At 36.7% G+C, this 25986-nt stretch overlaps 1 protein-coding gene and 1 non-coding gene across 3 annotated transcripts in view; both read left to right on the top strand.

Moving 5' to 3' along the window:
• FNDC3A (fibronectin type III domain containing 3A) overlaps positions 1 to 25986 on the top strand; it is a 223825-nt gene that overhangs the window by 5200 nt on the left and 192639 nt on the right. The gene's annotated exons all lie outside the window — the stretch shown is intronic.
• LOC111523119 lies at positions 13615 to 13717 on the top strand. The gene has a single exon (XR_002725445.1). It is a non-coding gene; the product is annotated as a U6 spliceosomal RNA (small nuclear RNA).

Raw genomic sequence — 25986 nt, 5'->3', positions numbered from 1 at the left:
CGGGGTTAGTAGTAGGTGCTGGAAAAAGTACAGATGTATAAGATGGGAAGCTACCTGGACGGAATCAATGATGTTTCTTTCTTCCTGTTAAAAACATTAAAACCAACCGAACAAAATAATGAGACTTAACTTTTGTACTTTAATTTATTATTAGCATTTTTCATACTTAGGAAGTACATACACTACCACAATTTTAAGGCAGTATAAACCTTTTGATTTAAATAACAGCCTTCATAAATTGCTACTTAATATAATTTATACTTTTTAAATTTTACTTTAAGGAGAAATTCATGCCCTCCCTGTTTTTTTGTGAATGCTTGAAACAGCTTCACCATTCCAGCTGTTTCTGTTTGCTAAACAGGAGATAAAGTACCTTGGATGGTAACTCAAAAGTCTAGATGTGAGTTCCAACTTCACCACTTATTAGCTATATGATTTTGGGTTAGTTTCTTGCAATCTTGGTTTTCTAAGCATTAAAATGGAGAATAATATCTATCCTGTTTTCCTCACAGATATTGTGAGAACCCACAGAGATGTTGGAAACCATAAAAACATTGAAGTACATACCATAAAAATGCTTACATTAATACTACTATATTGGAAGCAATGCAGCCTTTTTTTTTTTCTTTAAAAAAAAAAAAAAAAAAAAAAAGACCAGAGTTCAAGCTTTATCCTCCAAAATTCTGTAAACATAGTATGTTTCCAGTAAACATTCAGTTTACTCAAAAGTTTTAGCATCTTTCTTGGCAAAGAGAATGCATATACAAATTTTCCATTCTTATTAATCTTTCAGTACAGTTTATATCCAGTGCCTCTGTCCCTTTTTGCAAGGGAAATCGATCATCTCTGTCGAACAACTTCAGCTGTTCTTTCCATAGTGGGGCAAAAATATGCAAAAAGTGCATTCCTTATGATTTTCTTTTTTCAAGGGGAAGACTGTTTCTGTATTTATAGTAATAAGGTCTACTTGTTGAGCTCATTGAATTTTAGGCCCTCTACTTGCTTATTTTAAAAATCCTGTACAAACCTACCAGATTTAAGGCGGTATTTTCATTTTACAGATGAACTATACTTCTGATTGACTTCCATATCTCTTCCTCTCTCACTTCTTGAGATCTCTTATGGACTAGTTGCTAGAAATACAAAGTGCAATGTATACTTTGAAGTAAGCCTTGGTGTGAAAGTTACCTAAGTTTGGTAAATTAGATTGTGTATGTTAATCAGCCTCTATCAGAAATGCTGGGAAAAAAAGGGTTGTATCTGTTTTTTTTCCTCAGAATCCATATTTTCATATATATTTGAACTTTTTAAAAGTTAAATGATTTCGCTTCACTGTCTACTTCTTCAGTGAGGGATTACTTTAATTGGTTTATGTATATTGTCTTCTAAACCTACAGACACATAATTTGGGAGGCGAAAAAATCTTCTTACTTCTCTAGGGGTTCTAAACAGATATTTAAGTACACTTTAAATCACAGTTTACACTTTTATTAGAAAATAGGTACGTGCTTTGCTTTGTAGAAGTATGTGTCATATACAGCAGCTACTTTTGTTGAGCCATAACTTGAAGAATTCGTTATTTCGTTTACTTTAAAATCAGTTTTTCTTAAGACTTGCTTAAATAAAAAGTGAAAAATCAAAATTTGTGATTTTATTAGGTTTAAATCTTCTAGTTTTTTTTTTTTTGATTTTCTTAAGACAGACATTCTCAATTATGCCTTTGTTCTTATGACTTGATTTTTTTCCGTGTAATATTTTCATTTGCAATATATACTTTAAAAAAACCATTTTTAGCATAGTACCTTCATAGTTTATGAAGTACCTTTTTGTTTCTTTAGTAATTATTAGGATCAGCTTTTCTCGATGCTTCAGATTGGTATTCCTTAAATGCCATAGTTTGTTAGCAATTTTGTTTTAATCACTTGAACCTCACTAAAACTGGCCTAATGTGTGTGATAGAGTAGCCTTTGGGTAAAATGTAGGGGCAACTGACCCTGCAACCATCTTTTAGGATGCTTCCAGGATATTTAAAAAACATGAATTTATTCCGATCATTCCCCAGTTTTAGAAATTGAAATCACAACACAATTCCTGCTGCCTTAATTATAATTTCCTTTGTCTTTGAGAGTCCATACTCTGTTAATATCCTATTGTGTCAACATTTCTTACCTCTTTACAACTTTGTAATATAGTATAGAGAACATGTTTCACATTAGGCAGCCATAGGATTGTTGACTTCTCATACTGGCTATATAGAAACACGAGTGTGCTGCTTTACCTGTGTGAGCCTTGGTTCCTTCATTTTACAGTGTAGTAATAATAGTAGCTGTCTCCTAATATAGACTACAAGAATTAAAAGATCCTATTTAGCATGACAAGTAAAATGCTTGCCATAGCATATTTATATCTAGAACTTTGACATACATGCCTAATCATTGTCACTCAGGCATCCTGCATATCATTCATTTATTCATTTGTCCATCATTTGTTGAACATTTAAAATGTCCTAGATACTTAGAATATGAATGTCGAATGTCACAAAAATGAATGTCACACTCGCTCCCCTTTAGATATTTACAGAACAGGGTGAGAGATAATGATATGTAGATAAATACATATTTTTAAATAATTAAAATATGTCGGGTCTTTTCACTTGTATGAGTCCTTCCTGTCTTTTAATATTTAACTGTTAATTGTTTCCATAATACCGACAGAATATCTGGTTGTATGTATCATACTGTAATGTATATATATATATATATTTTTTTATTATACTTTAAGTTCTAGGGTACATGTGCATAACGTGCAGGTTACATATGTATACATGTGCCATGTTGGTGTGCTGCACCCATCAACTCGTCAGCACCCATCAATTCATCATTTATATCAGGTATAACTCCCCAATGCAATCCCTCCCCCCTCCCCCCTCCCCATGATAGGCCCCAGTGTGTGATGTTCCCCTTCCCGAGTCCAAGTGAGCTCATTGTTCAGTTCCCACCTATGAGTGAGAACATGCGGTGTTTGGTTTTCTCTTCTTGTGATAATTTGCTAAGAATGATGGTTTCCAGCTGCATCCATGTCTCTACAAAGGACGCAAACTCATCCTTTTTTATGGCTGCATAGTATTCCATGGTGTATATGTGCCACATTTTCTTAATCCAGTCTGTCACTGATGGACATTTGGGTTGATTCCAAGTCTTTGCTATTGTGAATAGTGCCGCAATAAACATACGTGTGCATGTGTCTTTGTAGTAGCATAATTTATAATCCTTTGGGTATATACCCAGTAGTGGGATGGCTGGGTCATATGGTACATCTAGTTCTAGGTCCTTGAGGAATCGCCATACTGTTTTCCATAATGGTTGAACTAGTTTACAATCCCACCAACAGTGTAAAAGTGTTCCTATTTCTCCACATCCCCTCCAACACCTGTTGTTTCCTGATTTTTTAATGATTGCCATTCTAACTGGTGTGAGATGGTATCTCATTGTGGTTTTGATTTGCATTTCTCTGATGGCGAGTGATGATGAGCATTTTTTCATGTGTCTGTTGGCTGTACGAATGTCTTCTTTTGAGAAATGTCTGTTCATATCCTTTCCCCACTTTTGGATGGGGTTGTTTGTTTTTTTCTTGTATATTTGTTTGAGTTCTTTGTAGATTCTGGAAATGAGCCCTTTGTCAGATGAGTAGATTGCAAAAATTTTCTCCCATTCTGTAGGTTGCCTGTTCACTCTGATGGTAGTTTCTTTTGCTGTGCAGAAGCTCTTTAGTTTAATGAGATCCCATTTGTCAATTTTGGCTTTTGCTGCCGTTGCTTTTGGTGTTTTAGACATGAAGTCCTTGCCCGTGCCTATGTCCTGAATGGTACTACCTAGATTTTCTTCTAGGGTTTTTATGGTATTAGGTCTAACATTTAAGTCTCTAATCCATCTTGAATTAATCTTCGTATAAGGAGTAAGGGAAGGATCCAGTTTCAGCTTTCTACTTATGGCTAGCCAATTTTCCCAGCACCATTTATTAAATAGGGAATCCTTTCCCCATTTCTTGTTTTTCTCAGGTTTGTCAAATATCAGATGGTTGTAGATGTGTGGCATTATTTCTGAAGGCTCCGTTCTGTTCCATTGGTCTATATCTCTGTTTTGGTACCAGTACCATGCTGTTTTGGTTACTGTAGCCTTGTAGTATAGTTTGAAGTCAGGTAGCGTGACGCCTCCGGCTTTGTCCTTTTGACTTAGGATTGTCTTGGCAATACGGGCTCTTTTTTGGTTCCATATGAACTTTAAAGCAGTTTTTTCCAATTCGGTGAAGAAACTCATTGGTAGCTTGATGGGGATGGCATTGAATCTATAAATTACCTTGGGCAGTATGGCCATTTTCACAATATTGATTCTGCCTATCCATGAGCATGGTATGTTCTTCCATTTGTTTGTGTCCTCTTTGATTTCACTGAGCAGTGGTTTGTAGTTCTCCTTGAAGAGGTCCTTTACATCCCTTGTGAGTTGGATTCCTAGGTATTTTATTCTCTTTGAAGCAATTGTGAATGGAAGTTCATTCCTGATTTGGCTCTCTGCTTGTCTGTTACTGGTGTATAAGAATGCTTGTGATTTTTGCACATTAATTTTGTATCCTGAGACTTTGCTGAAGTTGCTTATCAGCTTAAGAAGATTTTGGGCTGAGACGATGGGGTTTTCTAAATACACAATCATGTCATCTGCAAACAGGGACAATTTGACTTCCTCTTTTCCTAACTGAATACCCTTGATTTCTTTCTCTTGCCTGATTGCCCTAGCCAGAACTTCCAACACTATGTTGAATAGGAGTGGTGAGAGAGGGCATCCCTGTCTTGTGCCAGTTTTCAAAGGGAACTTTTCCAGTTTTTGCCCATTCAGTATGATATTAGCTGTGGGTTTGTCATAAATAGCTCTTATTATTTTGAGGTACGTTCCATCAATACCGAATTTGTTGAGCGTTTTTAGCATGAAGGGCTGTTGAATTTTGTCAAAAGCCTTTTCTGCATCTATTGAGATAATCATGTGGTTCTTGTCTTTGGTTCTGTTGATATGCTGGATTACGTTGATTGATTTGCGAATGTTGAACCAGCCTTGCATCCCAGGGATGAAGCCCACTTGATCATGGTGGATAAGCTTTTTGATGTGCTGCTGAATCCGGTTTGCCAGGATTTTATTGAGGATTTTTGCATCGATGTTCATCAGGGAGATTGGTCTAAAATTCTCTTTTTTTGTTGTGTCTCTGCCAGGCTTTGGTATCAGGATGATGTTGGCCTCATAAAATGAGTTAGGGAGGATTCCCTCTTTTTCTATTGATTGGAATAGTTTCAGAAGGAATGGTACCAGCTCCTCCTTGTACCTCTGGTAGAATTCAGCTGTGAATCCATCTGGTCCTGGGCTTTTTTTGGTGGGCAGGCTATTAATTGTTGCCTCAATTTCAGAGGCTGCTATTGGTCTATTCAGGGATTCAACTTCTTCCTGGTTTAGTCTTGGAAGAGTGTACGCATCCAGGAAATTATCCATTTCTTCTAGATTTTCTAGTTGATTTGCGTAGAGGTGTTTATAGTATTCTCTGATGGTAGTTTGTATTTCTGTGGGGTCGGTGGTGATATCCCCTTTATCATTTTTTATTGCGTCTATTTGATTCCTCTCTCTTTTCTTCTTTATTAATCTTGCTAGCGGTCTGTCAATTTTGTTGATCTTTTCAAAAAACCAACTCCTGGATTCATTGATTTTTTGGAGGGTTTTTTGTGTCTCTATCTCCTTCAGTTCTGCTCTGATCTTAGTTATTTCTTGCCTTCTGCTAGCTTTTGAATGTGTTTGCTCTTGCCTCTCTAGTTCTTTTAATTGTGATGTTAGAGTGTCAATTTTAGATCTTTCCTGCTTTCTCTTGTGGGCACTTAGTGCTATAAATTTCCCTCTACATACTGCTTTAAATGTGTCCCAGAGATTCTGGTATGTTGTATCTTTGTTCTCATTGGATTCAAAGAACATCTTTATTTCTGCTTTCATTTCGTTATGTACCCAGTAGTCATTCAGGAGCAGGTTGTTCAGTTTCCATGTAGTTGAGCGGTTTTGATTGAATTTCTTAGTCCTGAGTTCTAGTTTGATTGCACTGTGGTCAGAGAGACAGTTTGTTATAATTTCTGTTCTTTTACATTTGCTGAGGAGTGCTTTACTTCCAATTATGTGGTCAATTTTGGAATAAGTGTGATGTGGTGCTGAGAAGAATGTATATTCTGTTGACTTGGGGTGGAGAGTTCTATAGATGTCTATTAGGTCCGCTTGGTGCAGAGATGAGTTCAATTCCTGGATATCCTTGTTAACTTTCTGTCTCGTTGATCTGTCTAATGTTGACAGTGGAGTGTTGAAGTCTCCCATTATTATTGTATGGGAGTCTAAGTCTCTTTGTAAGTCTCTAAGGACTTGCTTTATGAATCTGGGTGCTCCTGTATTAGGTGCATATATATTTAGGATAGTTAGCTCTTCCTGTTGGATTGATCCCTTTACCATTATGTAATGGCCTTCTTTGTCTCTTTTGATCTTTGATGGTTTAAAGTCTGTTTTATCAGAGACTAGGATTGCAACCCCTGCTTTTTTTTGTTCTCCATTTGCTTGGTAGATCTTCCTCCATCCTTTTATTTTGAGCCTATGTATGTCTCTGCATGTGAGATGGGTCTCCTGAAGACAGCAGACTGATGGGTCTTGACTCTTTATCCAGTTTGCCAGTCTGTGTCTTTTAATTGGAGCATTTAGTCCATTTACATTGAAGGTTAATATTGTTATGTGTGATCTTGATCCTGCCATTATGATATTAACTGGTTATTTTGCTCATTAGTTGATGCAGTTTCTTCCTAGGCTCGATGGTCTTTACATTTTGGCATGTTTTTGCAGTGGCTGGTACCGGTTGTTCCTTTCCATGTTTAGGGCTTCCTTCAGGGTCTCTTGTAAGGCAGGCCTGGTGGTGACATAATCTCTAAGCATTTGCTTATCTGTAAAGAATTTTATTTCTCCTTCACTTATGAAACTTAGTTTGGCTGGATATGAAATTCTGGGTTTAAAATTCTTTTCTTTAAGAACGTTGAATATTGGCCCCCACTCTCTTCTGGCTTGTAGAGTTTCTGCCGAGAGATCTGCTGTCAGTCTGATGGGCTTCCCTTTGTGGGTAACCCGACCTTTCTCTCTGGCTGCCCTTAAGATTTTTTCCTTCATTTCAACTTTGGTGAATCTGGCAATTATGTGTCTTGGAGTTGCTCTTCTGGAGGAGTATCTTTGTGGCGTTCTCTGTATTTCCTGAATTTGAATGTTGGCCTGCCCTGCTAGGTTGGGGAAGTTCTCCTGGATGATATCCTGTAGAGTGTTTTCCAATTTGGTTCCATTTTCCCCCTCACTTTCAGGCACCCCAATCAGACGTAGATTTGGTCTTTTGACATAATCCCATACTTCTTGCAGGCTTTGTTCATTTCTTTTTCTTCTTTTTTCTTTTGGTTTCTCTTCTCGCTTCATTTCATTCATTTGATCCTCAATCGCTGATACTCTTTCTTCCAGTTGATCGAGTCGGTTACTGAAGCTTGTGCATTTGTCACGTATTTCTCGTGACATGGTTTTCATCTCTGTCATTTCGTTTATGACCTTCTCTGCATTAATTAGTCTAGCTGTCAATTCTTCTACTTTTTTTTCAAGATTTTTAGTTTCTTTGCGCTGGGTACGTAATTCCTCCTTTAGCTCTGAGAGGTTTGATGGACTGAAGCCTTCTTCTCTCATCTCATCAAAATCATTCTCTGACCAGCTTTGATCCGTTGCTGGCGATGGGCTGTGCTCCTTTGCAGGAGGAGATGCGCTCTTATTTTTTGAATTTCCAGCTTTTCTGCCCTGCTTTTTCCCCATCTTTGTGGTTTTATCTGTCACTGGTCTTTGATGATGGTGACGTACTGATGGGGTTTTGATTTAGGTGTCCTTCCTGTTTGATAGGTTTCCTTCTGACTGTCAGGACCCTCAGCTATAGGTCTGTTGGAGATTGCTTGAGGTCCACTCCAAACCCTGTTTGCCTGGGTATCAGCAGCAGAGGTTGCAGAAGATAGAATATTGCTGAACAGCGAGTGCACCTGTCTGATTCTTGCTTTGGAAGCTTCCTCTCAGGGGTGTACTCCACCCTGTGAGGTGTGGGGTGTCAGACTGCCCCTAGTGGGGGATGTCTCCCAGTTAGGCTACTCAGGGGTCAGTGACTCACTTGAGCAGGCAGACTGCCCCTTCTCAGATCTCAACCTCCGTGTTGGGAGATCCCCTGCTCTCTTCAAAGCTGTCAGACAGAGTCGTTCGCGTTTCACAGGCTTCTACTCCTTTAGCTGAGCCCTGTCCCCAGAGGCGCAGTCTACAGAGACAGGCAGGTTTCCTTGAGCTGCTGTGAGCTCCACCCAGTTCCAGCTTCCCAGCGGCTTTAGTTACCTACTTAAGCCTCAGCGATGGCGGGCGCCCCTCCCCCAGCCTCGCTGCTGCCTTGCGGTTAGATTGCCGCAGACTGCTGTGTTAGCAAGGAGAGAGGCTCCGTGGGCGTGGGACCCTCCTGGCCAGGTGTGGGATACAATCTCCCGTGTGCCGGTGTTACAGCGCAGTATTGGGGTGGGAGTTACCTGATTTTCCAGGTGTTGTGTGTCTCAGTTCCCCTGGCTAGGAAAAGGGACTCCCTTCCCCCTCGCGCTTCCCAGGTGAGGCGATGCCTCGCCCTGCTTCAGCTCTCGCTGGTCGGGCTGCAGCAGCTGACCAGCACCGATTGTCCGGCACTCCCGAGTGAGATGACCCCAGTACCTCAGTTGAAAATGCAGAAATCGCCGGTCTTCTGTGTCGCTCGCGCTGGGAGTTGGAGACTGAAGCTGCTCCTATTCGGCCATCTTGCTCCGCCCTCCTTCTATATTTTTTTACTTGTCTAAATCAGCTATTCAACTATGAACTCCTTGAGTTTGACAGATACTGCTGGAGTCAGCAACTTTTTTTTAATATAAGAGAAGATAGTAAATATTTTAGGCATTGTGGGCCATACAGGCTCAGTTGCAACTACTTAAACTGTGCTATAGGAGCACAAAAACAGCCATAGAAACAGTGGACGTGACCATGTTCCTATTAAACATCATTTACGAAACTAGGCAGCAGACCATATTGGGCCTACAGGCTTTAGTTTGCTAACCTCTGCAATGCTGCATGCATACCCTGTGCTTGACAAATAAAAGGCACTTAGTAAATAATATGATTAATAGGTATTAAACACTTTGTATGTTCTGGGTGCTATTGCAAAAAACTTTACATGTATAAGTTTACTTAAGCCTTACAACATCTCTCTGCAGTAGATACTATCATCACCAAATGTCATAGAGTAATAATAGAAGTAGTTTCATTAAAAGGTGGGAACATGACGTTGGTCCAAAAGTCTTAGGCAATACATTAAGAACAAGAAAAATAACCTGTAAAGAAAGGGGGGAAATGTTTCACTATTATTATTTAGAGTTGATGTGACTGCTTACAAATACAAATAAATATAATACAAATACAAATAAAAAATACGAGATAATGGAAAATGATTTGAGTTAAAGAATTTCAGTAAGCTGACTGGCTATAAAATAAAGTTAGAAAATTCATTAGCCTTCTTATGTATCAACAATAACCAACTATGAAATACAGTAATAAGTAGCAGCCTAAACTGTGAAATACGTCAGATTTTAAAATGTATAAAAGCTATGTGAAGAAAACTGCAAAAAGATGTGAATGGATGGAAGAATATTCCTGAATGTGTCAACTTAATGCTATAAAAATGGCAGCTTTTACTAAATTATTCTGCAAAGTCAATGTAGTTCTAATCAGAAATTCAACAGGATTTTAAAAATGAAATTTGACAAACTGATGGTTCCAGTTTTGAGAAGGGAGCTTGCACAAGAATGGCCAAGTAAATTTCAAAAAAAGTATAATAAATGGGAATATACCCATCAAAGGTCAAAACATTATAAAATTACAAGTATTAAAATAAGAATTTGGGGTAGGAATAGGCATATTGATCAAAGGAATAGAATAATAAATTCAGGAGAAGATCCATGGATAAAGAAGAATTGTATGATAAATGAATGAGTAATGGAAGAACTAGTCTATAAAGGGTCTAATTGAAGTAAATCTGTCTAATTGAAGTAAAGATAGTTGGGTACCCACTTCATGACACTCTCAAAACTAAGTTTCAGGTGGACTAAATGGTTTGGTTTTGTTTTTTGTTTTTGTTTGTTTGTTGTTTGTTTGTTTTTGAGACAGAGTCTCGCTCTGTCGCCAGGCTGGAGTGCAGTGGTGTGATCTCAGCTCGCTGCAAGCTCCGCCTCCTGGGTTCAAGCAATTCTCCTGCCTCAACCTCCCGAGTAGCTGGGCTTACAGCTGCTCACCACCACGCCCAGCTAATTTTTGTACTTTTAGTAGAGACAGGGTTTCACCATTGGCCAGATGGTCTCTATCTCTTGACCTTGTGATCCACCTGCCTCGGCCTCCCAAAGTTTTGGGATTACAGGCGTTAGCCACCGCGCCTGGCCCCAGCTGGACTAAATGTTGATAAATAAAAAATGTTTATTGTTATTATTTTTTATTATACTTTAAGTTCTAGGGTACGTGTGCACGATGTACAGGTTTGTTACATATGTATACATGTGCCATGTTGGTGTGCTGCACCCATTAACTCGAATGACAAAACTTTTAAAAGTTAATTTAAAAAACTGTTGGAGTAGAGAAGGCTTTTAAGTGAGACATCAAACTTAGATGCCATTTAAAAAGGAAGGCAAGCAATAGACTGGGATAAAATATTTGACATGTAATAGAATTAATATTCAAGGTACATAAGGTGTAACTACAAATAAATATGAAAAAGATAACCTGATGGAAAATGGGAAAGAATGTAAGCAGGAAATTTATAGAGGTAGAAATACAGGTAACCTGTTAAGTTTTGAAGGAATATTATTGAACCGAATATAAATAGCTTCATCTTTTTAGGAGAAAAATTTGGCAGTATCTGTCCATTTTAAATGTACATTCCCCTGAACCGGAAGTTTTATTTCTATATGTCTGTAATATAGAAATGCTATCATACGTTAATAGAGAGTATTGCATGATTATTCCATGCAGAGGAGAAAGTGTATGAAGGGATACTGGAAGTAGTAAGGTCATCATTAGAACAGTTAAATTATGGTGTGCCTTTATACCATAATATTAGATACTTATGAAAAAACATAAAATAGACATAGATGTACTTCTTAAGATATTTTACATGAAAGGGCAAGATACATATAATACATACACAAAGACACAGTTCATACACAAAAAAATACAATGCACAAAAGCAGTGTATATGATTTCACTTATGTAACAACCAATCCCAGAACACCTAATACACAAGTAAGTGCAGAGAAAAAGACTGGAAGGGTACACCACAGTTGTTAGCCATAGAAATAGAAGCTGGATTAGGGGTCAGGAAAGAGTCAAAAACAATGTTTGTATGTATATTTTCAAGTATAAGCAAGTACAGCCTTGGTGATATAACAAACATAACAACACATGCAAGGCTTTGTTATGATTGGTCCTGATTAGGTCCTTTCCTTCTGGGTGGACAGCTTTGATTTATGTCAGTTTTCCCTGCGTAATTTTTAATAGCACTTCCTTTCACTTGCAGAAGCTTCCCAGTTGGTGTCTGAAGTCACTGGTGTTTTTAGAAATAGCAACTTCAGTATAGTGTTGGATCTGAAACAGTGTTAAAGTGGGTTAAAGAAGTGAGAATTCTACCAGTGACTCTTAACCTCTATAACCACAACTGCCAACCAAGACAAAATAAAGTGCTTTTTATTTTCAGAGTTTCTGTTATAAAAACACTTTGCTTTTTTAAATATAAAGTTATAATTTTGAATGTAGTTTTTTTCAAGTCCCATATTTCTGAATATTTTGATCCTCCCCTTTAATATTAGAACCTAATATTTTAAGACAGTTAATGATAGAGGTCAAGAGAGGAATCAGAAGCTTGAGAGGAAGACAGAGTAAAGAGAACTAAGTTGCTTTTTTTTTTTTTTTTTTTTTGAGATGGCATCTCACTGCGTCACCCAGGCTGGAGTGCAGTGGCATGATCTCGGCTCACTGCAACCTCCGCCTCCCGGGTCCAAGTGATTCTCCTGCCTCAGCCTCCCGAGTAGCTGACACTAGAAGCATGTGCCACCAGACCCGTCTAATTTTTTGTAGTTTTTAGTAGAAATGGGGTTTCACCATGTTGGTCAGGCTGCTCTCGAACTCATGATCTCGTGATCTGCCCACCTCAGCCTCCCAAAGTGCTGGGATTACAGGCATGAGCCACTGCCCCTGGCCCGGAAGATTTTTTAAAAGAAGTTGAAGGAAGACAAGTATGATTAGAGGCACTCTTTAACCAAGGCATAGTTGTAGATTTATAAACGAAGAGTCTAGTCATCTCAGAAAGGACTACTTTAAGGACTACTGGATTCTGCAGACAAATCTACTTATAGGAAATAAATGTTTCTTGATTTTATTATGATATGGTAAAATTATTTTGGAGGAATTAGTGAAGGAAACATGTTAATATGTTTAAGTTATAGTAATACAGCAGCTTTTACATAGGAACTCTCAAACTTTCTGTGTGAATTTAGTTACCAGTATATTACGGTGGCCAGAAAATATTCAGAAACTGCAGGTTTAATCTTCAGTCCAAAAATCACACTGATAGGTATAACTAAGAATTTGAAGTTCTACAAAAACAAAGTTAACAATCTATAATATAAAAACTACAATTTTGTATAATACTTATAAAAAGGACAATAAAATATTTGGAAGTGAAAATAGGATTGTCTTAGGTGTAGTTGCCTTTTGGCTCTAAAGGGTAGCCTGTGTGCTCCAAAGATGCTAGACACCTAGAGCTATATGTGGAACTTAAGAAGATGTTACTTAAAAAAAGAAAAACTGATCTGTGTGCACACTATCAGTCCTTTAATGGATTGGGGTTCGTTTCTTGGAAGCAATTCTTTCTCTCTTGTTTCCATAGTTTCCTGACTGGAAGTATCTTTTTGATCAAGATTTCCTTTGAAGTCTATTTTAACAGAATTTTCATGTTAGTATTAAGGTATAGTTTCTTAGTGGGAGAATGGGGGCTGTATCTCCTAAATGCTGAATTAAATTAAATTTAAATTTAGTATATCTGACTAAGAACGGTAAGGACGGTGGCTCTGAATGCCCCCTTCCCTTTTAAACCTGTCTTCACTTAAGGGACACAAAAGAGTGAGGCTTATCCATCCTACCCATACTACCCTTTCCTTCTTTCCAGTGGCTGTGGGATTGGAGAAGAATAAGATAAATAAGTTATAGTAAATTTGTTGCTAACAATCTGTGTAAATTATTGATTTCCTTATAAGTGTATGAATACATTCATTAGGTTAAATTGTTGATATTTTAAAGTTTTTGACCTCAGTGGCAATTTCATATGGTTTGACCTATTGCATTACAAAACTATGGCTATAATCACTGCCCTATATATAAAAATGTTATTGCACTTAAACGAAAATACATTATAACTTATTTAAATAGCATAAATTTGTGCGCGCTTTGGCAGCACATATGCTAAAATTGGAACGATGCAGAGGAGATTAGCATGGCCCCTGCGCAAGGATGACACACAAATTCATGAAGCGTTCCGTGTTTTTCAGACTCTAAACCAACAAAGATAAAAAAAGAAAAAGAAGAGCATTACATAATGGTAAAGGGCTCAATGCAACAAGAAGAGCTAACTCCTCTAAATATGTATACACCCAATACAGGAACACCCAGATTTATAAAACAAGTTCTTAGAGACCTACGAAGAATCTTAGACTCCCACCAGTAATAGTGGGAGACTTTAACACTCCACTGTCAATATTAGATCAATGAGACAGAAAATTAACAAGGATATTAAGGACTTGAACTCAGCTCTGGATCAAGTGGACTTGATAGTCGTCTGCAGAACTCTCCACCCCAAAGCATAAATTCATAAACAGTACATCACTGATGAAATGTAACATCCAAGCCAAATTGGAATGTTTATGAATACACCTACTTTAGCAACAGATAAAGCCAAAAATATTGTTACTGCAGATATGTATCATTATACATTAAAGGGTTAAACAACCTTCTTCAGAATCTAAATTGCATATGAGAATGATAAAAGCCATAATGTAGTAATTTATAATTTAAAAGCTTGTAGTATGGCCAGGTGCTTGACTCATGCCTAATGGTCCCAGGACTTTGGGAGGCTGAGGTGGGAGGATTGCCTGATCTCAGGAGTTTGAGACCAGCCTGGCAACATAGCAAGACCTTGTTTTTACTAAATAATAAGTAAATAAATAAGTAAGCCAGGCATGGTGGCACATATCTGTAGTCCCACTACTTTGGAGGCTGAGGTGGGAGAATTGCTTAAGCCCAGGAGCCTGCAGTGGGCCATGATTGTGTCACTGCACTCCAGCCTGGGTGAGAGAGTGAGAACCTGTCTCAAAAAAAAAAAAAAAAGAAAGCTTGTAGTAATTTATAAGTTAAAGTTAAAGCTATCAGACATGAAAACCTTAGAGAATGAGAGCTGTCTCAAAAAGAAAAGCAAAGAAAGCTTGTAGTAATTTATAAGTTAAAGCTATCAGACATGAAAACCTTAAGTGTTCAGCAGAGTACTGATAAACATATACATTTAAGGAAACTACGCAGGGCTGGAGAAAGAGCCAACTAAAAAGATTGTATATAGAACAGTATCTAAACTCACACAGGGCCAGAAGAAGTGCCTGTTTCCACTAGCTAGAACAGAAAGCCTCATAATTTACAAGGCATTCAGTAGAGTACTCTGGAGGGTTTTGCATTAGTAGTGGGGAAAAATTAATTACACATTAAATGCAATTCTGTTCTTGCCTAACCCATCGTAAAACCAAGTCCCAAAGAATCAAACTTTGTCCTAGTCCCTTAGCCACATCTTAGAACAAATCTTGAGATTATTTATAGAAATACAAAAATATCCAACAGCCAACAAGATAAAGTTGACATTATCTTACATTCAGTGCAACTTACCGAGTCTGCAAAGAAGCAGGAAAATACAAACCATATTGAGAAAAATCACTTGAAATTGGCCTTCAAATGATACTGATGATGATAGTTATTAAAACATTTATGACTGTTAGAGAAGCTAACAAAAAGATTGAACATGTTAAATAGAGACACTGTCTAGATTAAAATTATGTGTCAAAGACATACTACATTAATAGCATGTTAGACTTTGTCAAAGGAAAGATTAGTGTACATGAAGATATAGCAATAGAAACTATCCAAAATGAAGCACAGAAGAAAGAAAATAGAATTTGGAGACAATAACTGAAAAAATATTTGAAGAAATAATGGCCATTTTCCAAAATAGATATAAACTATAAGCCAATAAGCACAATAAGCATAAGAAAAATGAATAAAACTCTACTAAGACACATCATAATCGAATCACTTAAAGAGAATTTTTTCTTTTACTTTTTTGTGGCGAAGTGTTGCTTTGTCGCCAGGCTGGAATGCACTGGCACTATCTCGGCTCACTACAACCTTCGCCTCCCAGGTTCAAGTAATTCTCCTGCCTCAGCCTCCCAAGTAGCTGGGATTACAGGTGCAAGCCACCACGCCTGGCTAATTTTTGTACTTTTATTAGAGATGGGGTTTCCCCATGTTGGCCAGGGTTGTCTCGATCTCTTGACCTCATGATCTGCCTACCTTCGCTTCCCAAAGTGCTGGGATTACAGGCGTGAAACACCGTGCCTGGTCCATGAAAGAAATCTTAAAAGCAGCCAAAGAAAAAGCAGGACAAAGATAAAGGTGACATCAGATCTGTCATTAGAAACAATGTAAGCTAGAAGACAGTGAAGCAATATCTTTAAAACATTTTTTTGCAAAAACTGTCAACCTGGGACTTTTTACCCAGGTAGACTATCTTTCAAAATAAAGGCAAAATAAAGATTTCAAATATACAAAAGCTGAAATAATTTATCACTTTCATTTCTGAACTAAAAGACATGTTAAATAGAGTCCTTCAAGAAGAAGGAAAATTAACTCACATGGAAACTTGGTCACAAGGAGTTCAGAGTACTGTACATGGTAACTACCTGGGCAAATATATACGATTTAGAAAAAAAATTATTATTTAAATGTCTTTGAAAGACAAATGACTGTTTAATATAAAAATGATGACAGTTGTCAGGTGTGGTGGCTCATGCCTGTAATCCCAGCACTTTGGGAGGCCAAGGCAGGCAGAATGCTTGAGCCCAGGCGTTTGAGAGCAGCCTGGGCAACATGGTGAAATCCTGTCTCTCCAAAAAAAAAAAAATACAAAAATTAGCCAGGCATGGTGGTACATGCTTGTAGTCACAGCTGCTCGGAAGGCTAAGGTGGGAGGATCGCTTGAACCCAGGAGGCAGAGATTGCAGTGAGCCAAGATCACACCACTGCATTCTAGTCTGGGCGATAGAGACCCTGCCCTCCCCTCCAACTCCTTAAAAAAATGGCAATGTGAGGTTTAAAACATGTAAAAGTAAAATATGCAATAATAATAGCAAAAATCCCAGAGAAATTGCAGATTTATTGTTGAAAGGTTCTGATACATATTCCTGAAGTAGTATATTACTTAAAGGTATACAGTAATAAGTAAAAGAGGTGTATTATAAACTTTAAAGAAACCACTCAAGTAGCAAAGAGTTGTAGCCTATAAATCAAGAGAGAGGAGATGGTATAATAGGAAATAATTAAAAATGAAGCAGATAAAGAGGGAAAAGGGACAAAGAACATTTGAAACAAATATCAAGATGATGATGTAAATCCAATCACATCAACAATCACATTACATATAAATGGCCTAAATACTACAATTAAAAGTCAGGGATTGTTATATTCAAATTTTTTTTTTAAATTAAGACCCAAATATTTCACATCTACAAGAAATCCACTTTAAGTAAGTTAAAAGGATGGAAAAAGATATACCATGCTTACACTATCCAAAAGAAAACTGAAATCACTAAGTTAAACCAGAAGTTAGGTTACAGAACAAAAAATTCATACCAGGGATAAAGAGGATTATTTCATACTAATAAAGGGATTAATTAAGAAGGCATACAGTTATAAGTATTTATGCATTTAATATCGGAACTGACCTGGGGGCAGTGGCTCATGTTTGTAATCCCAGCTCTTTGGGAGGCTGAGGGGGTTGAATCACTTGAGTTCAGGATTTCGAGACCAGCCTGGGCAATGTGGTGAAACTCCGCTCTACAAAAAATACAAAAATTAGCTGGGTGTGGTGGCACATGCCTGTAGTCCCAGCTACTAGGAAGGCTGAGGTGGGAGGATTGTTTGAACTTGGGAGGTTGAGGTTGCAGTGAGCTATGCTTACACCACTGCACTCCAGCCTGAGTGACACAGCAAAAACCCTGTCTCAAAAAAAAGGAAAAAGGAAAAAAAAAAAAAAAAAGAGTGTTTCTAAATATATGCTGAAACTTGCAGAGAGAAATACAGATGGTCTTTAATTCATGATGAGGTTATGTCTCGATAAACCTAACTTGTTAAAATATATCAAAAATGCATTTAATTCACCTAATCTACTGAACATCGTAGCTTACGCCTAGCCTATCTTAAATGTGCTCAGAACACTTATATTATCATATGGCTGATGAACAAAATCATCTAACACAAAGCCTATTTTATAATAAAGTGTTGAATATCCCTTGTAATTTATCAAATACTGAAAAGTGGAAAACCGAATGGTTGTATGGATACTTGATGTATGGTTTCTACTAAATGTGTATCTCTTTTGCTCCATCAGAAAGTCCAAAAATTGTAAGTTGAACCATCACAAGTTGGGGATTGTCTGTACATAAATATGCAATTTTAGCCGAGATTTCAATACCCCTCTCAATAAATTAATAGAAAGTAGAAAGAATGTAAAGCCTAAAACTATGAAATTTCTTTAAAAAACATAGGAGAAAATCTCTGTGACCTTGCATTAGGTGAAGATTTCTTAGGTATAGCCTTGAAAGCACCATTTATAAAATGGCAAATCGATAAATTTTACTTTATCATAGTTTAAAACTTCTCTTCAAAAGACATTGGTAAGAGAATATAAAAGCAAGCTACAGACTGGGAGAAAAAATATTTGTAAATCACTTATCTAGTAAAGGACTGGTATCCAGAATATATAAAGCACTATCAAAATATATTTAAAATATATAAAGCCCTATCAATAATAAGAAAACAGTCTAGTATTATGGACAAAATAATCAAACAAATAGTCAACCAAAAATATACCTGGATGACAAATAAGCACATGAAAACAACATCATTGTTCATGGAAATGCAAAGGCTCCAGTTTACAGATAGTAGGAAAATATGAGAGATGATGGGTGGGTTCATTATCTTAATTACGGTAATAGTTTCACAGGTGTATTTATGTGTCAAAATTTATCCAATTGTACACTTTTAAACGTGCAATTTGATATATGTCAGTTATACCTCAGCAAAACTATTTCAAAAATCAAGAGTAGTTGACACATTTTATTAGGTTAGTGCAAAAGTAACAGTGGTTTTTGCCCTTGCTTTCAATTAAAAGTACCATTTGTACCATTAAAAGTAATGGCAAAAACCACAATTACTTTTGCACCAAACAAGTAGTTATGACAACTACTTGGTGCATGTTTGTTTAATACATTTAACTAATTACTCTGCCATTTCAACTTTCAACAAAAGTTGAAAGTTTCAACTTTGTTTGTTCTGCAGGAAATAGCAATTTCAATCTGAGGATAGTATATCATACTCTCCTAGTATATCGATTTGACCATAATATCCAAAGGCAATTAAAAATTCTTCATTAAACTTGATTCCTTTACAAATACTTTCTTATCCTTAGGTCAATATTTTCATCTTTTTCTAGTTGAAGGATAATGTATTCACATCTGGGATGAGGCTTTCCAGAATGAGGTATACACCTTACATTGTTATCAACTTTACGTCCTTATTATCAGTTAGTACTTAATGTAAAAATTTATTTAGTCTTAGATTTGTGTTGTCCAAAGACTAGCAGCATCAGCCTAACCTGGGAACTTACTAGAAATGTGATTGACTGGGCCCCACCACACACCTGTTGAATCAGAAACTCTGTGTGTGTGGCCCAGGAATCTGTTTTAATAATCCCTGTGGGTGATTCTGATACGTACCAGGATTTGAAAGCTGTGATCTTAGAGCAACAATAGGACTTTAGATTCTTAGATACTTATAGTAGTTTCATTTTTAAAAATCTCATATGATAGCACACTTAAGATTTGTACATTTCTGGTAAAAGGAATTTGGCAAAAAAAATTTTAATGAAGATTCGTACATTTTATCATACATGAACTTTTGTTTTAAGGAACTACAATTTTGAATGCTAGTAACATGCAGAAGTGTTTAGGGGTGAAGTATACTAATGTCTGCTACTTTGAAGTGCGTTAAAAAAAGATCACTAGAGGAATACATGCAATTAAAACCTGTCAATTTTAGAAACTAGGTGACAAGTATATGGGTGTTTACTGTTCAGTTATTTCAGCTTTTCTGTAGGTTGAAAAAATTCTCATAATATAAAATCCTTCCTTGACTCCTTTTAACATTTTTGATCAAGAGAGTGAAATGTGCCTGGAATGTGCTCTTAGGCAAAATAATGGTAGATAGTAATGAAGTTTTAATATCTTAACAGCAATTAGGAATAAAGGTATAGAAAACTGTGTTTCACTAGATTGATAATACATTTGTTAATCTTAGAAATTGGCTATTTGAGATTTTTCTAATCAAATTAAAATTGGTTATTAAAGTGTGATCTTGCTGATGTTCTTTAAATTACCTCCATTGATTATCTCTTGATATATCCAGATGAAAAGATTCATCAGCTCTATATGATCTAGTTAAAGTCACTTTTAAGGACAGATACAAATTATTGATTTTTTCATTAAAAAATAGACTAATGTGGTCTTCAGAAATAAAAAAATTACTTTTAAAACATTATTAAAGTCATGACAATCAACTGGATAGTACTTAGATTAAAAGAGGTTTTTAAAGACATGGCAAATAGTAGTGTGCACATCTAATACAAATCCTGATTCAATCAAGTTTTAATAAAAATTAACAAGACAATGCAAAATTTGAACACTGACTGCATATTTGATGATTTAAGGAATTGTTAAAGTGTGTGTATGGTAATGGTTTTGTAATTATGTTTTAGAAAGGAGTTCCTATCTTTCAGAGATACATATTGAAATATTTGCAATTTAAATTTTGGAATGTCCTGGTTGTGTTTCATAATACTACAAGACAGGAAGTGGGGTATAGATGAAACTAGACTGGTCATGAGTTAAAGCTGGGTGATGAGTACATGGGGTTCATTATACTATTATGTTTACATTGGTGTATGTTTAAGATTTTCCACAATAAAAGGTTTTAAGAAAGATGTAGGTTAAATTTAACTCTTACAGCATGATCTGAGAGCGAAATTATCACTTATTACAGTGTTTCAGTGAGAAAATATTTTCCAATTATATCTGACTTTGAAACAAATAATAATAATAATAATAATAATAAATTCTCAATATGTTGCCCAGGCTGGTCTCAAACTCCTGGGCTCAAGTGGTCCTCCTGCTTCAACTTCTCAAAGTGCTGAGATTACAGTCATGAGCCACTGTAAGGGTCAAAGGCCTTTTTATTTGTTTCTTTCATTAAATTATCAGATATATCTGATTTCTAACAGAATACTGCAAAGCAGCCTATTTCTTGATTGAGGACTGCCTTTTTTATTTTTATTTTTAGCATAACACTCTTAGTTGTAGCCTTTTTTTGTACCAAATGTTGTACTGTTTTATACTTCCAATATCCAAAGAAATGAAAAAAGTGAGCATGGGGGAGAGAAAGAAAAGCAAGGAACTGGATTAAGCATAAATCTTTTGAATTATAAAATGTCTTTTTAAAAATTTAATATCAGTCATTGAAAATGATTGATAGCACTGTCTTCTTACCATTCTCCTCCCTTCTTACTTTCTCTACCAATATACATTTCTTTTATAAATATAGAAGAAAAAAGCAAGATTGCCTATTATGTCTTCATAAAATTTCACATTAACATATGGAAATTTAAGGTGAACTGAAGTAATGCATGTAATTACATTTTTAAGAGCCATTTTTCTGCAGTACAGTTGACATCAAAGAGGGTAATTCAAAGAATTAATTAGTTTTAGCCAAAATATAAAATAACCTAATATCCTGTTCTTATTGTTAAATACAATCTATGAAATACTTGTTTTAGGTTTCTGGTAAGAAATGATAAGATAATTTTGCAGAGTGACTCCCATGACTTTCATCTCAGGAAATTCCACCACAGGTAATTTCAAATACCTTATTTTTAGTCTACTGTAGTCAAGTTTAGAAGATAAAAAATCCAAACGTTAAAAATGAAATAGAAGTCTACATTGGAAAAATACACTTTAGGATATCAGTTCATGAGATAAATTAGTAATCTGGATAAAGTCCAAGTTCTAGCAAAATTTATTTAAATTCTCCTGAAAGGGTGCTTAGATGGTTGAGAAGCCAAATATGTGTGATTGCCTATGGCTCTTCAAGACTATTAATTTTTAAATCAAAATTTTGATGGTGGTATGAACCATATTCATATTACAAAAAAAAGCCTTGAGAAATAGAGAAAAATGGTTACATAATCTCACCATCTTGATACAATTGCTACCGTAATTCTAATATTTTTATGTAACATTTTGTTCATATGTGTATTTTTAAAAACTCCTAAATTCTAGAGTTAAATGACTAAAACTCCTTGGAGTATAGTCAGCCTTCCATTTCTGGGAGTTTCACATCCACGGAGTCAAGCAACCATGGATCGAAAATATTTGGAAAAAAATGGATTATTGCATCTGTACTAAATATGTACAGACCTTTTCATTATTCCCTGAACAATACAGTATCACTATTTATATAGCATTTATATTGTATTAGGTATTATAAGTCATATAGAGATGATTTAAAGAAGAAGAATGTGCATAGGTTATATGCAAATACTACACCATTTATATAAGGAGCTTAAGGTTTTGTGGATTTTGGCATCTTTGGGGATCCTGGCACCAATCCTCTGTAGAAACCAAGGAACAACTGCATATGATAGTCTTGTGGTTTCACAAATGGCTCTGGAGACCTATAGTTTTTAGTTTGAATTAGACACACCAGAAAAACACATCAAAAGACATTGGATTTCAGCAGGGCGTGGTGGCTCACACCTGTAATCCCAGCACTTTGGGAGGCCTAGGTGGGCAGATCATTTGAGGTCAGGAGTTTGAGAGATAGTGAAACCCCATCTCTACTAAAAACAAAAAATTAGCTGGGCGTAGTGTCAGGTGCCTGTAATCGCAGCTACTTGGGAGAGAGAGACAGGAGAATTGCTTGAACCCAGGAGGCAGAGGTTGCAGTGAGCCAAGATCACACCACCGCCCACCAGCCTGGGTAACAAGAGCGAGACTCTGTCTCAAGAAAAAAAGACATTGGATGTCTCAATCTAAATGTACAGATTTTTCCTATCAGCACTTCAGTTATGCTATTGCTGTAATCCAAGATGTAATCCCGCTTTGCATTTTCCCACATGCTTTGTAGACAAAAAGAACTGAAGTTTCAAACCCCAGACCAAGCTGATTCTCGTAAGATATCTACCTTAGTTTCTAGGTCTAAGCTGTTGTCATCATGTATATAACAAATCTAGGTGAATTAACAGATATGAATAATAAGGTTAAGGAAGAAAACTAGCAGAATACATGTGTAAGGAAACAACAGATTCAGAATTATGTCTGTGACTGAGTGAGAAAGCATCTAATAGTGTTATGAACTGAATGTATACCTCCCAAAATTCATACATTGAGCCCTAACCACCAATGTGACAGTATGTGGAGGTGGGGCCTTTGGAGTTAATTTGGCTTAGATGAGATCATGAGCATGGGGTCCCCACGATCAGATTAGTGTCCTTGTAAGACGAAGAAGAGACCTGAGCTCGCATGCTCTCTGCCTTGAGGACAAAAGGAGAAGGTAGCCATCTGAGAGCCAGAAAGAGGGCTCTTACCAAAAAGCCAACCATGCTAGCACCCTGATCTTGGACATATTTGCCTCCGTAACTGTTAAAAATTATGTCTGTTGTTTAAAGCACCCAGATTGTTATTTTGCTATGGTAACCTAAGTTGATTAAGACAGTAATTGGTACTAAGAAATAGGAGATTGCTATAACAGGTACCTAAAAATGTGGAAGTAGCTTTGGAACTGTATAATGGGTAGAGGCTGGAAAGGTTTTGAGGTGTGTCCATAAAAAAAAAAAAGGTAAAAAAAAAAAAAAAACTCTTAAAAAAAAAAAAAAAAAAAGCCGAGATTTCTGCAACCAGACTGCTAGGGGCAATTCCAGTGAGGGCTCATAGAGAAAAGAGGAGAGCTGGAGAGAAAGCCTCCATCTTCAAGGAGGACACAAATAATCATGAACAGAATGTTGTTTGAAACATGGGTGATAGGCCATTCTGATGAGGTCTTGGATGGAAATGAGGAGCATGTTTTGCACAATGGAGAAAAGGCAATCCTTGTAATAAAGTGGCAAACAATTTGACTGAATTGTGTTTATGTTCCAGTGTTTTCTAGAAGGGAGGACTTGTGAACTATTAAATTGGGTATTTAGGTAAAGAGATTTCTAAGCCAAGTGTTGAAGGAGCAATTTGATTGCTCTTCACTGCTTATTCAGGTTGAGCATCCCTAATTTAAAAATCCGAAATATCAAAAATCTGAAACTTTCTGAGCTTTGACATGATGCCACAAGTGGAAAATTCCATCATGTGATGGGTTGCAGTTAAAATAGTCAAAGCTTTGTTTCATGCACAAAATTATTTAAAATATTATGTAAAATTACCTTCTGTCTATGTAGGATGTATATAAAACATAAATGAATTTCATGTTTAGACTTGCGTTTCATCCCTAAGATATTTCATTATGAGTTTGGTCCCAAGCATTTTGGATAAGGGATAGTCAACCTATAGTAAAATGTAAAAAGAGAGAAATGAATTGAATAAAGAATTATTAAGCAATAAGGCACCAGAACTTAAAGATTTGGAAAATTCTCAGCATCTCCATATTACAGAAATGTGAAAGAACATTTGGAAGAGAACATCAAAGGTGTGGCTGGCTGACCATTTGCTAAGGAGATTAGTGTGGGTGTAAACCATGGACCTAATCAGCCATCTCAACTGAAGCCAGGAATAGAGACGGAATTATATTAGAAACACTGCCAGCTGAGATTAAAGGAAATAGAGAACATGGGATAGAATGAAGGAAGGCTGTGAACATGCATGATCATTTCAGAAAAGGGAGAAGGACTCCAAAGGCAATTCAGAGTCATCAGGGCTACTACTCCCACTACAGATCCAAAGTGCATGGGCCCATAGGGCGAGGCTCCTTCCACCTCAGCTTTAAAGGGCAGGACTGCCCCACAGCAGAGCCTCATGGGAAGGTCCCTGTGAGAGTGCTGCATGGTCAGGGCTCCACCAAGCAGAAGGGACAGGTCACCTCACTGAGCCATGGGAGTGATGCTGCCATTTCAGTGTCTGGAAGGCAGGACCATTACTCCAGTGGATATGGAAAGTAGAGCATTGAATCCAAGATGATGATTCTCAAGCCTTAAGATCTAACGGTATTTGCCTTGGTAGGTTTTGGACTTGCTTGGGACATGTCACCCCTTTCTTTCTTCTGATTTCTCCCTTTTGGAGTGGGAATGTCTGTGCTGTGCCTGTCCCACCATTGTCTTTTGCAAATACGTAACATATCTGGTTTCACAAAAGCTGGAAAGGAATTTTGCCTTAGGACGAATTGTACCTCTACCTTCACCCATATGTGATTTAGGTGATACTTAGATGAGACTTTGGACTTTAGAGTTGATACTTCAATGAGTTAAGACTTTGGGGGCTGTTGGGATAGAATGAACATGACATGAATTTTGGAAGGTCAGGGGCCGAATATTATAGACTGAATATTAGTGTCTCTCCAGAATTCATATGTTGAACTCCTAACCCCCAAAATGATAGTATTAAGAGGTGGAGATTTGGGGAGGTAATTACTGAAAATAGTTAGGCTTAGATGAGTTCATGAGGGTGAAGCTCCCATGATGTGATTAGTGTTCTTGTATAAGAAGAGTGAGAGACCCAAGAGTGTCCTTTCTCCCTCATGTGAGGCAACAGCCAGAAGATAGCCATCTGAAAGCCAGGAAGAGGATCCTTACAAAGAACCAAATCTGCCAGCACCTAGATCTTAAACTTCCCAACCTCCAGAAGTGTGACCAATAAATGTCTGTTGTTTCAGTTTTTTTTTTTTTTTTTATTAGTAGCAGACCAAGTTAAGACAGTTTGTAAATGTTTTCTCCCATTCCATAGAATACCTCTTTACTCTGTTGATTGTGTCTTCTGATGCACAAAAGTTTCTAAGTCCCATTTGTCTGTTTTTGCCTTTGTTACGTGTGCTTTTGCCATCATATCCAAGAAACAATTGCCAAATCCAAAGTCCTGAAGCTTTTCCCTGTGTTTTCTTCTAGAAGTTCTACAGTTTGGTTCTTACATTTGGATCTTTAATCCATTTTGAGTTAATTTTTGTATATAGTGTAATATAATCCAAATTCATTCTTTTGCATGTGGCTATCCAGTTTTTCATACATCATTTGTTGAAGAGACTGTCCTTTCCTCATTGAATGATCTTGGCACCCTTGTTGAAGATTATTTGGTCATATATGCTAAGGATTTATTTCTAGGCTCTCTATGCTATTTCACTAGTCTGTTGTCTTCCTTTATGCCAGTACCACACTGTTTTGATTCCTATGGCTTTGTAATATGTTTTGAAATCAGGA

The sequence above is a fragment of the Piliocolobus tephrosceles genome, chromosome X, assembly GCF_002776525.5.
Source record: "Piliocolobus tephrosceles isolate RC106 chromosome X, ASM277652v3, whole genome shotgun sequence".
NCBI lineage: Eukaryota > Metazoa > Chordata > Mammalia > Primates > Cercopithecidae > Piliocolobus > Piliocolobus tephrosceles.
The sequence above is the reverse complement of the archived record's forward strand: the minus strand, read 5'-3'. Positions and strand labels throughout refer to the sequence as shown.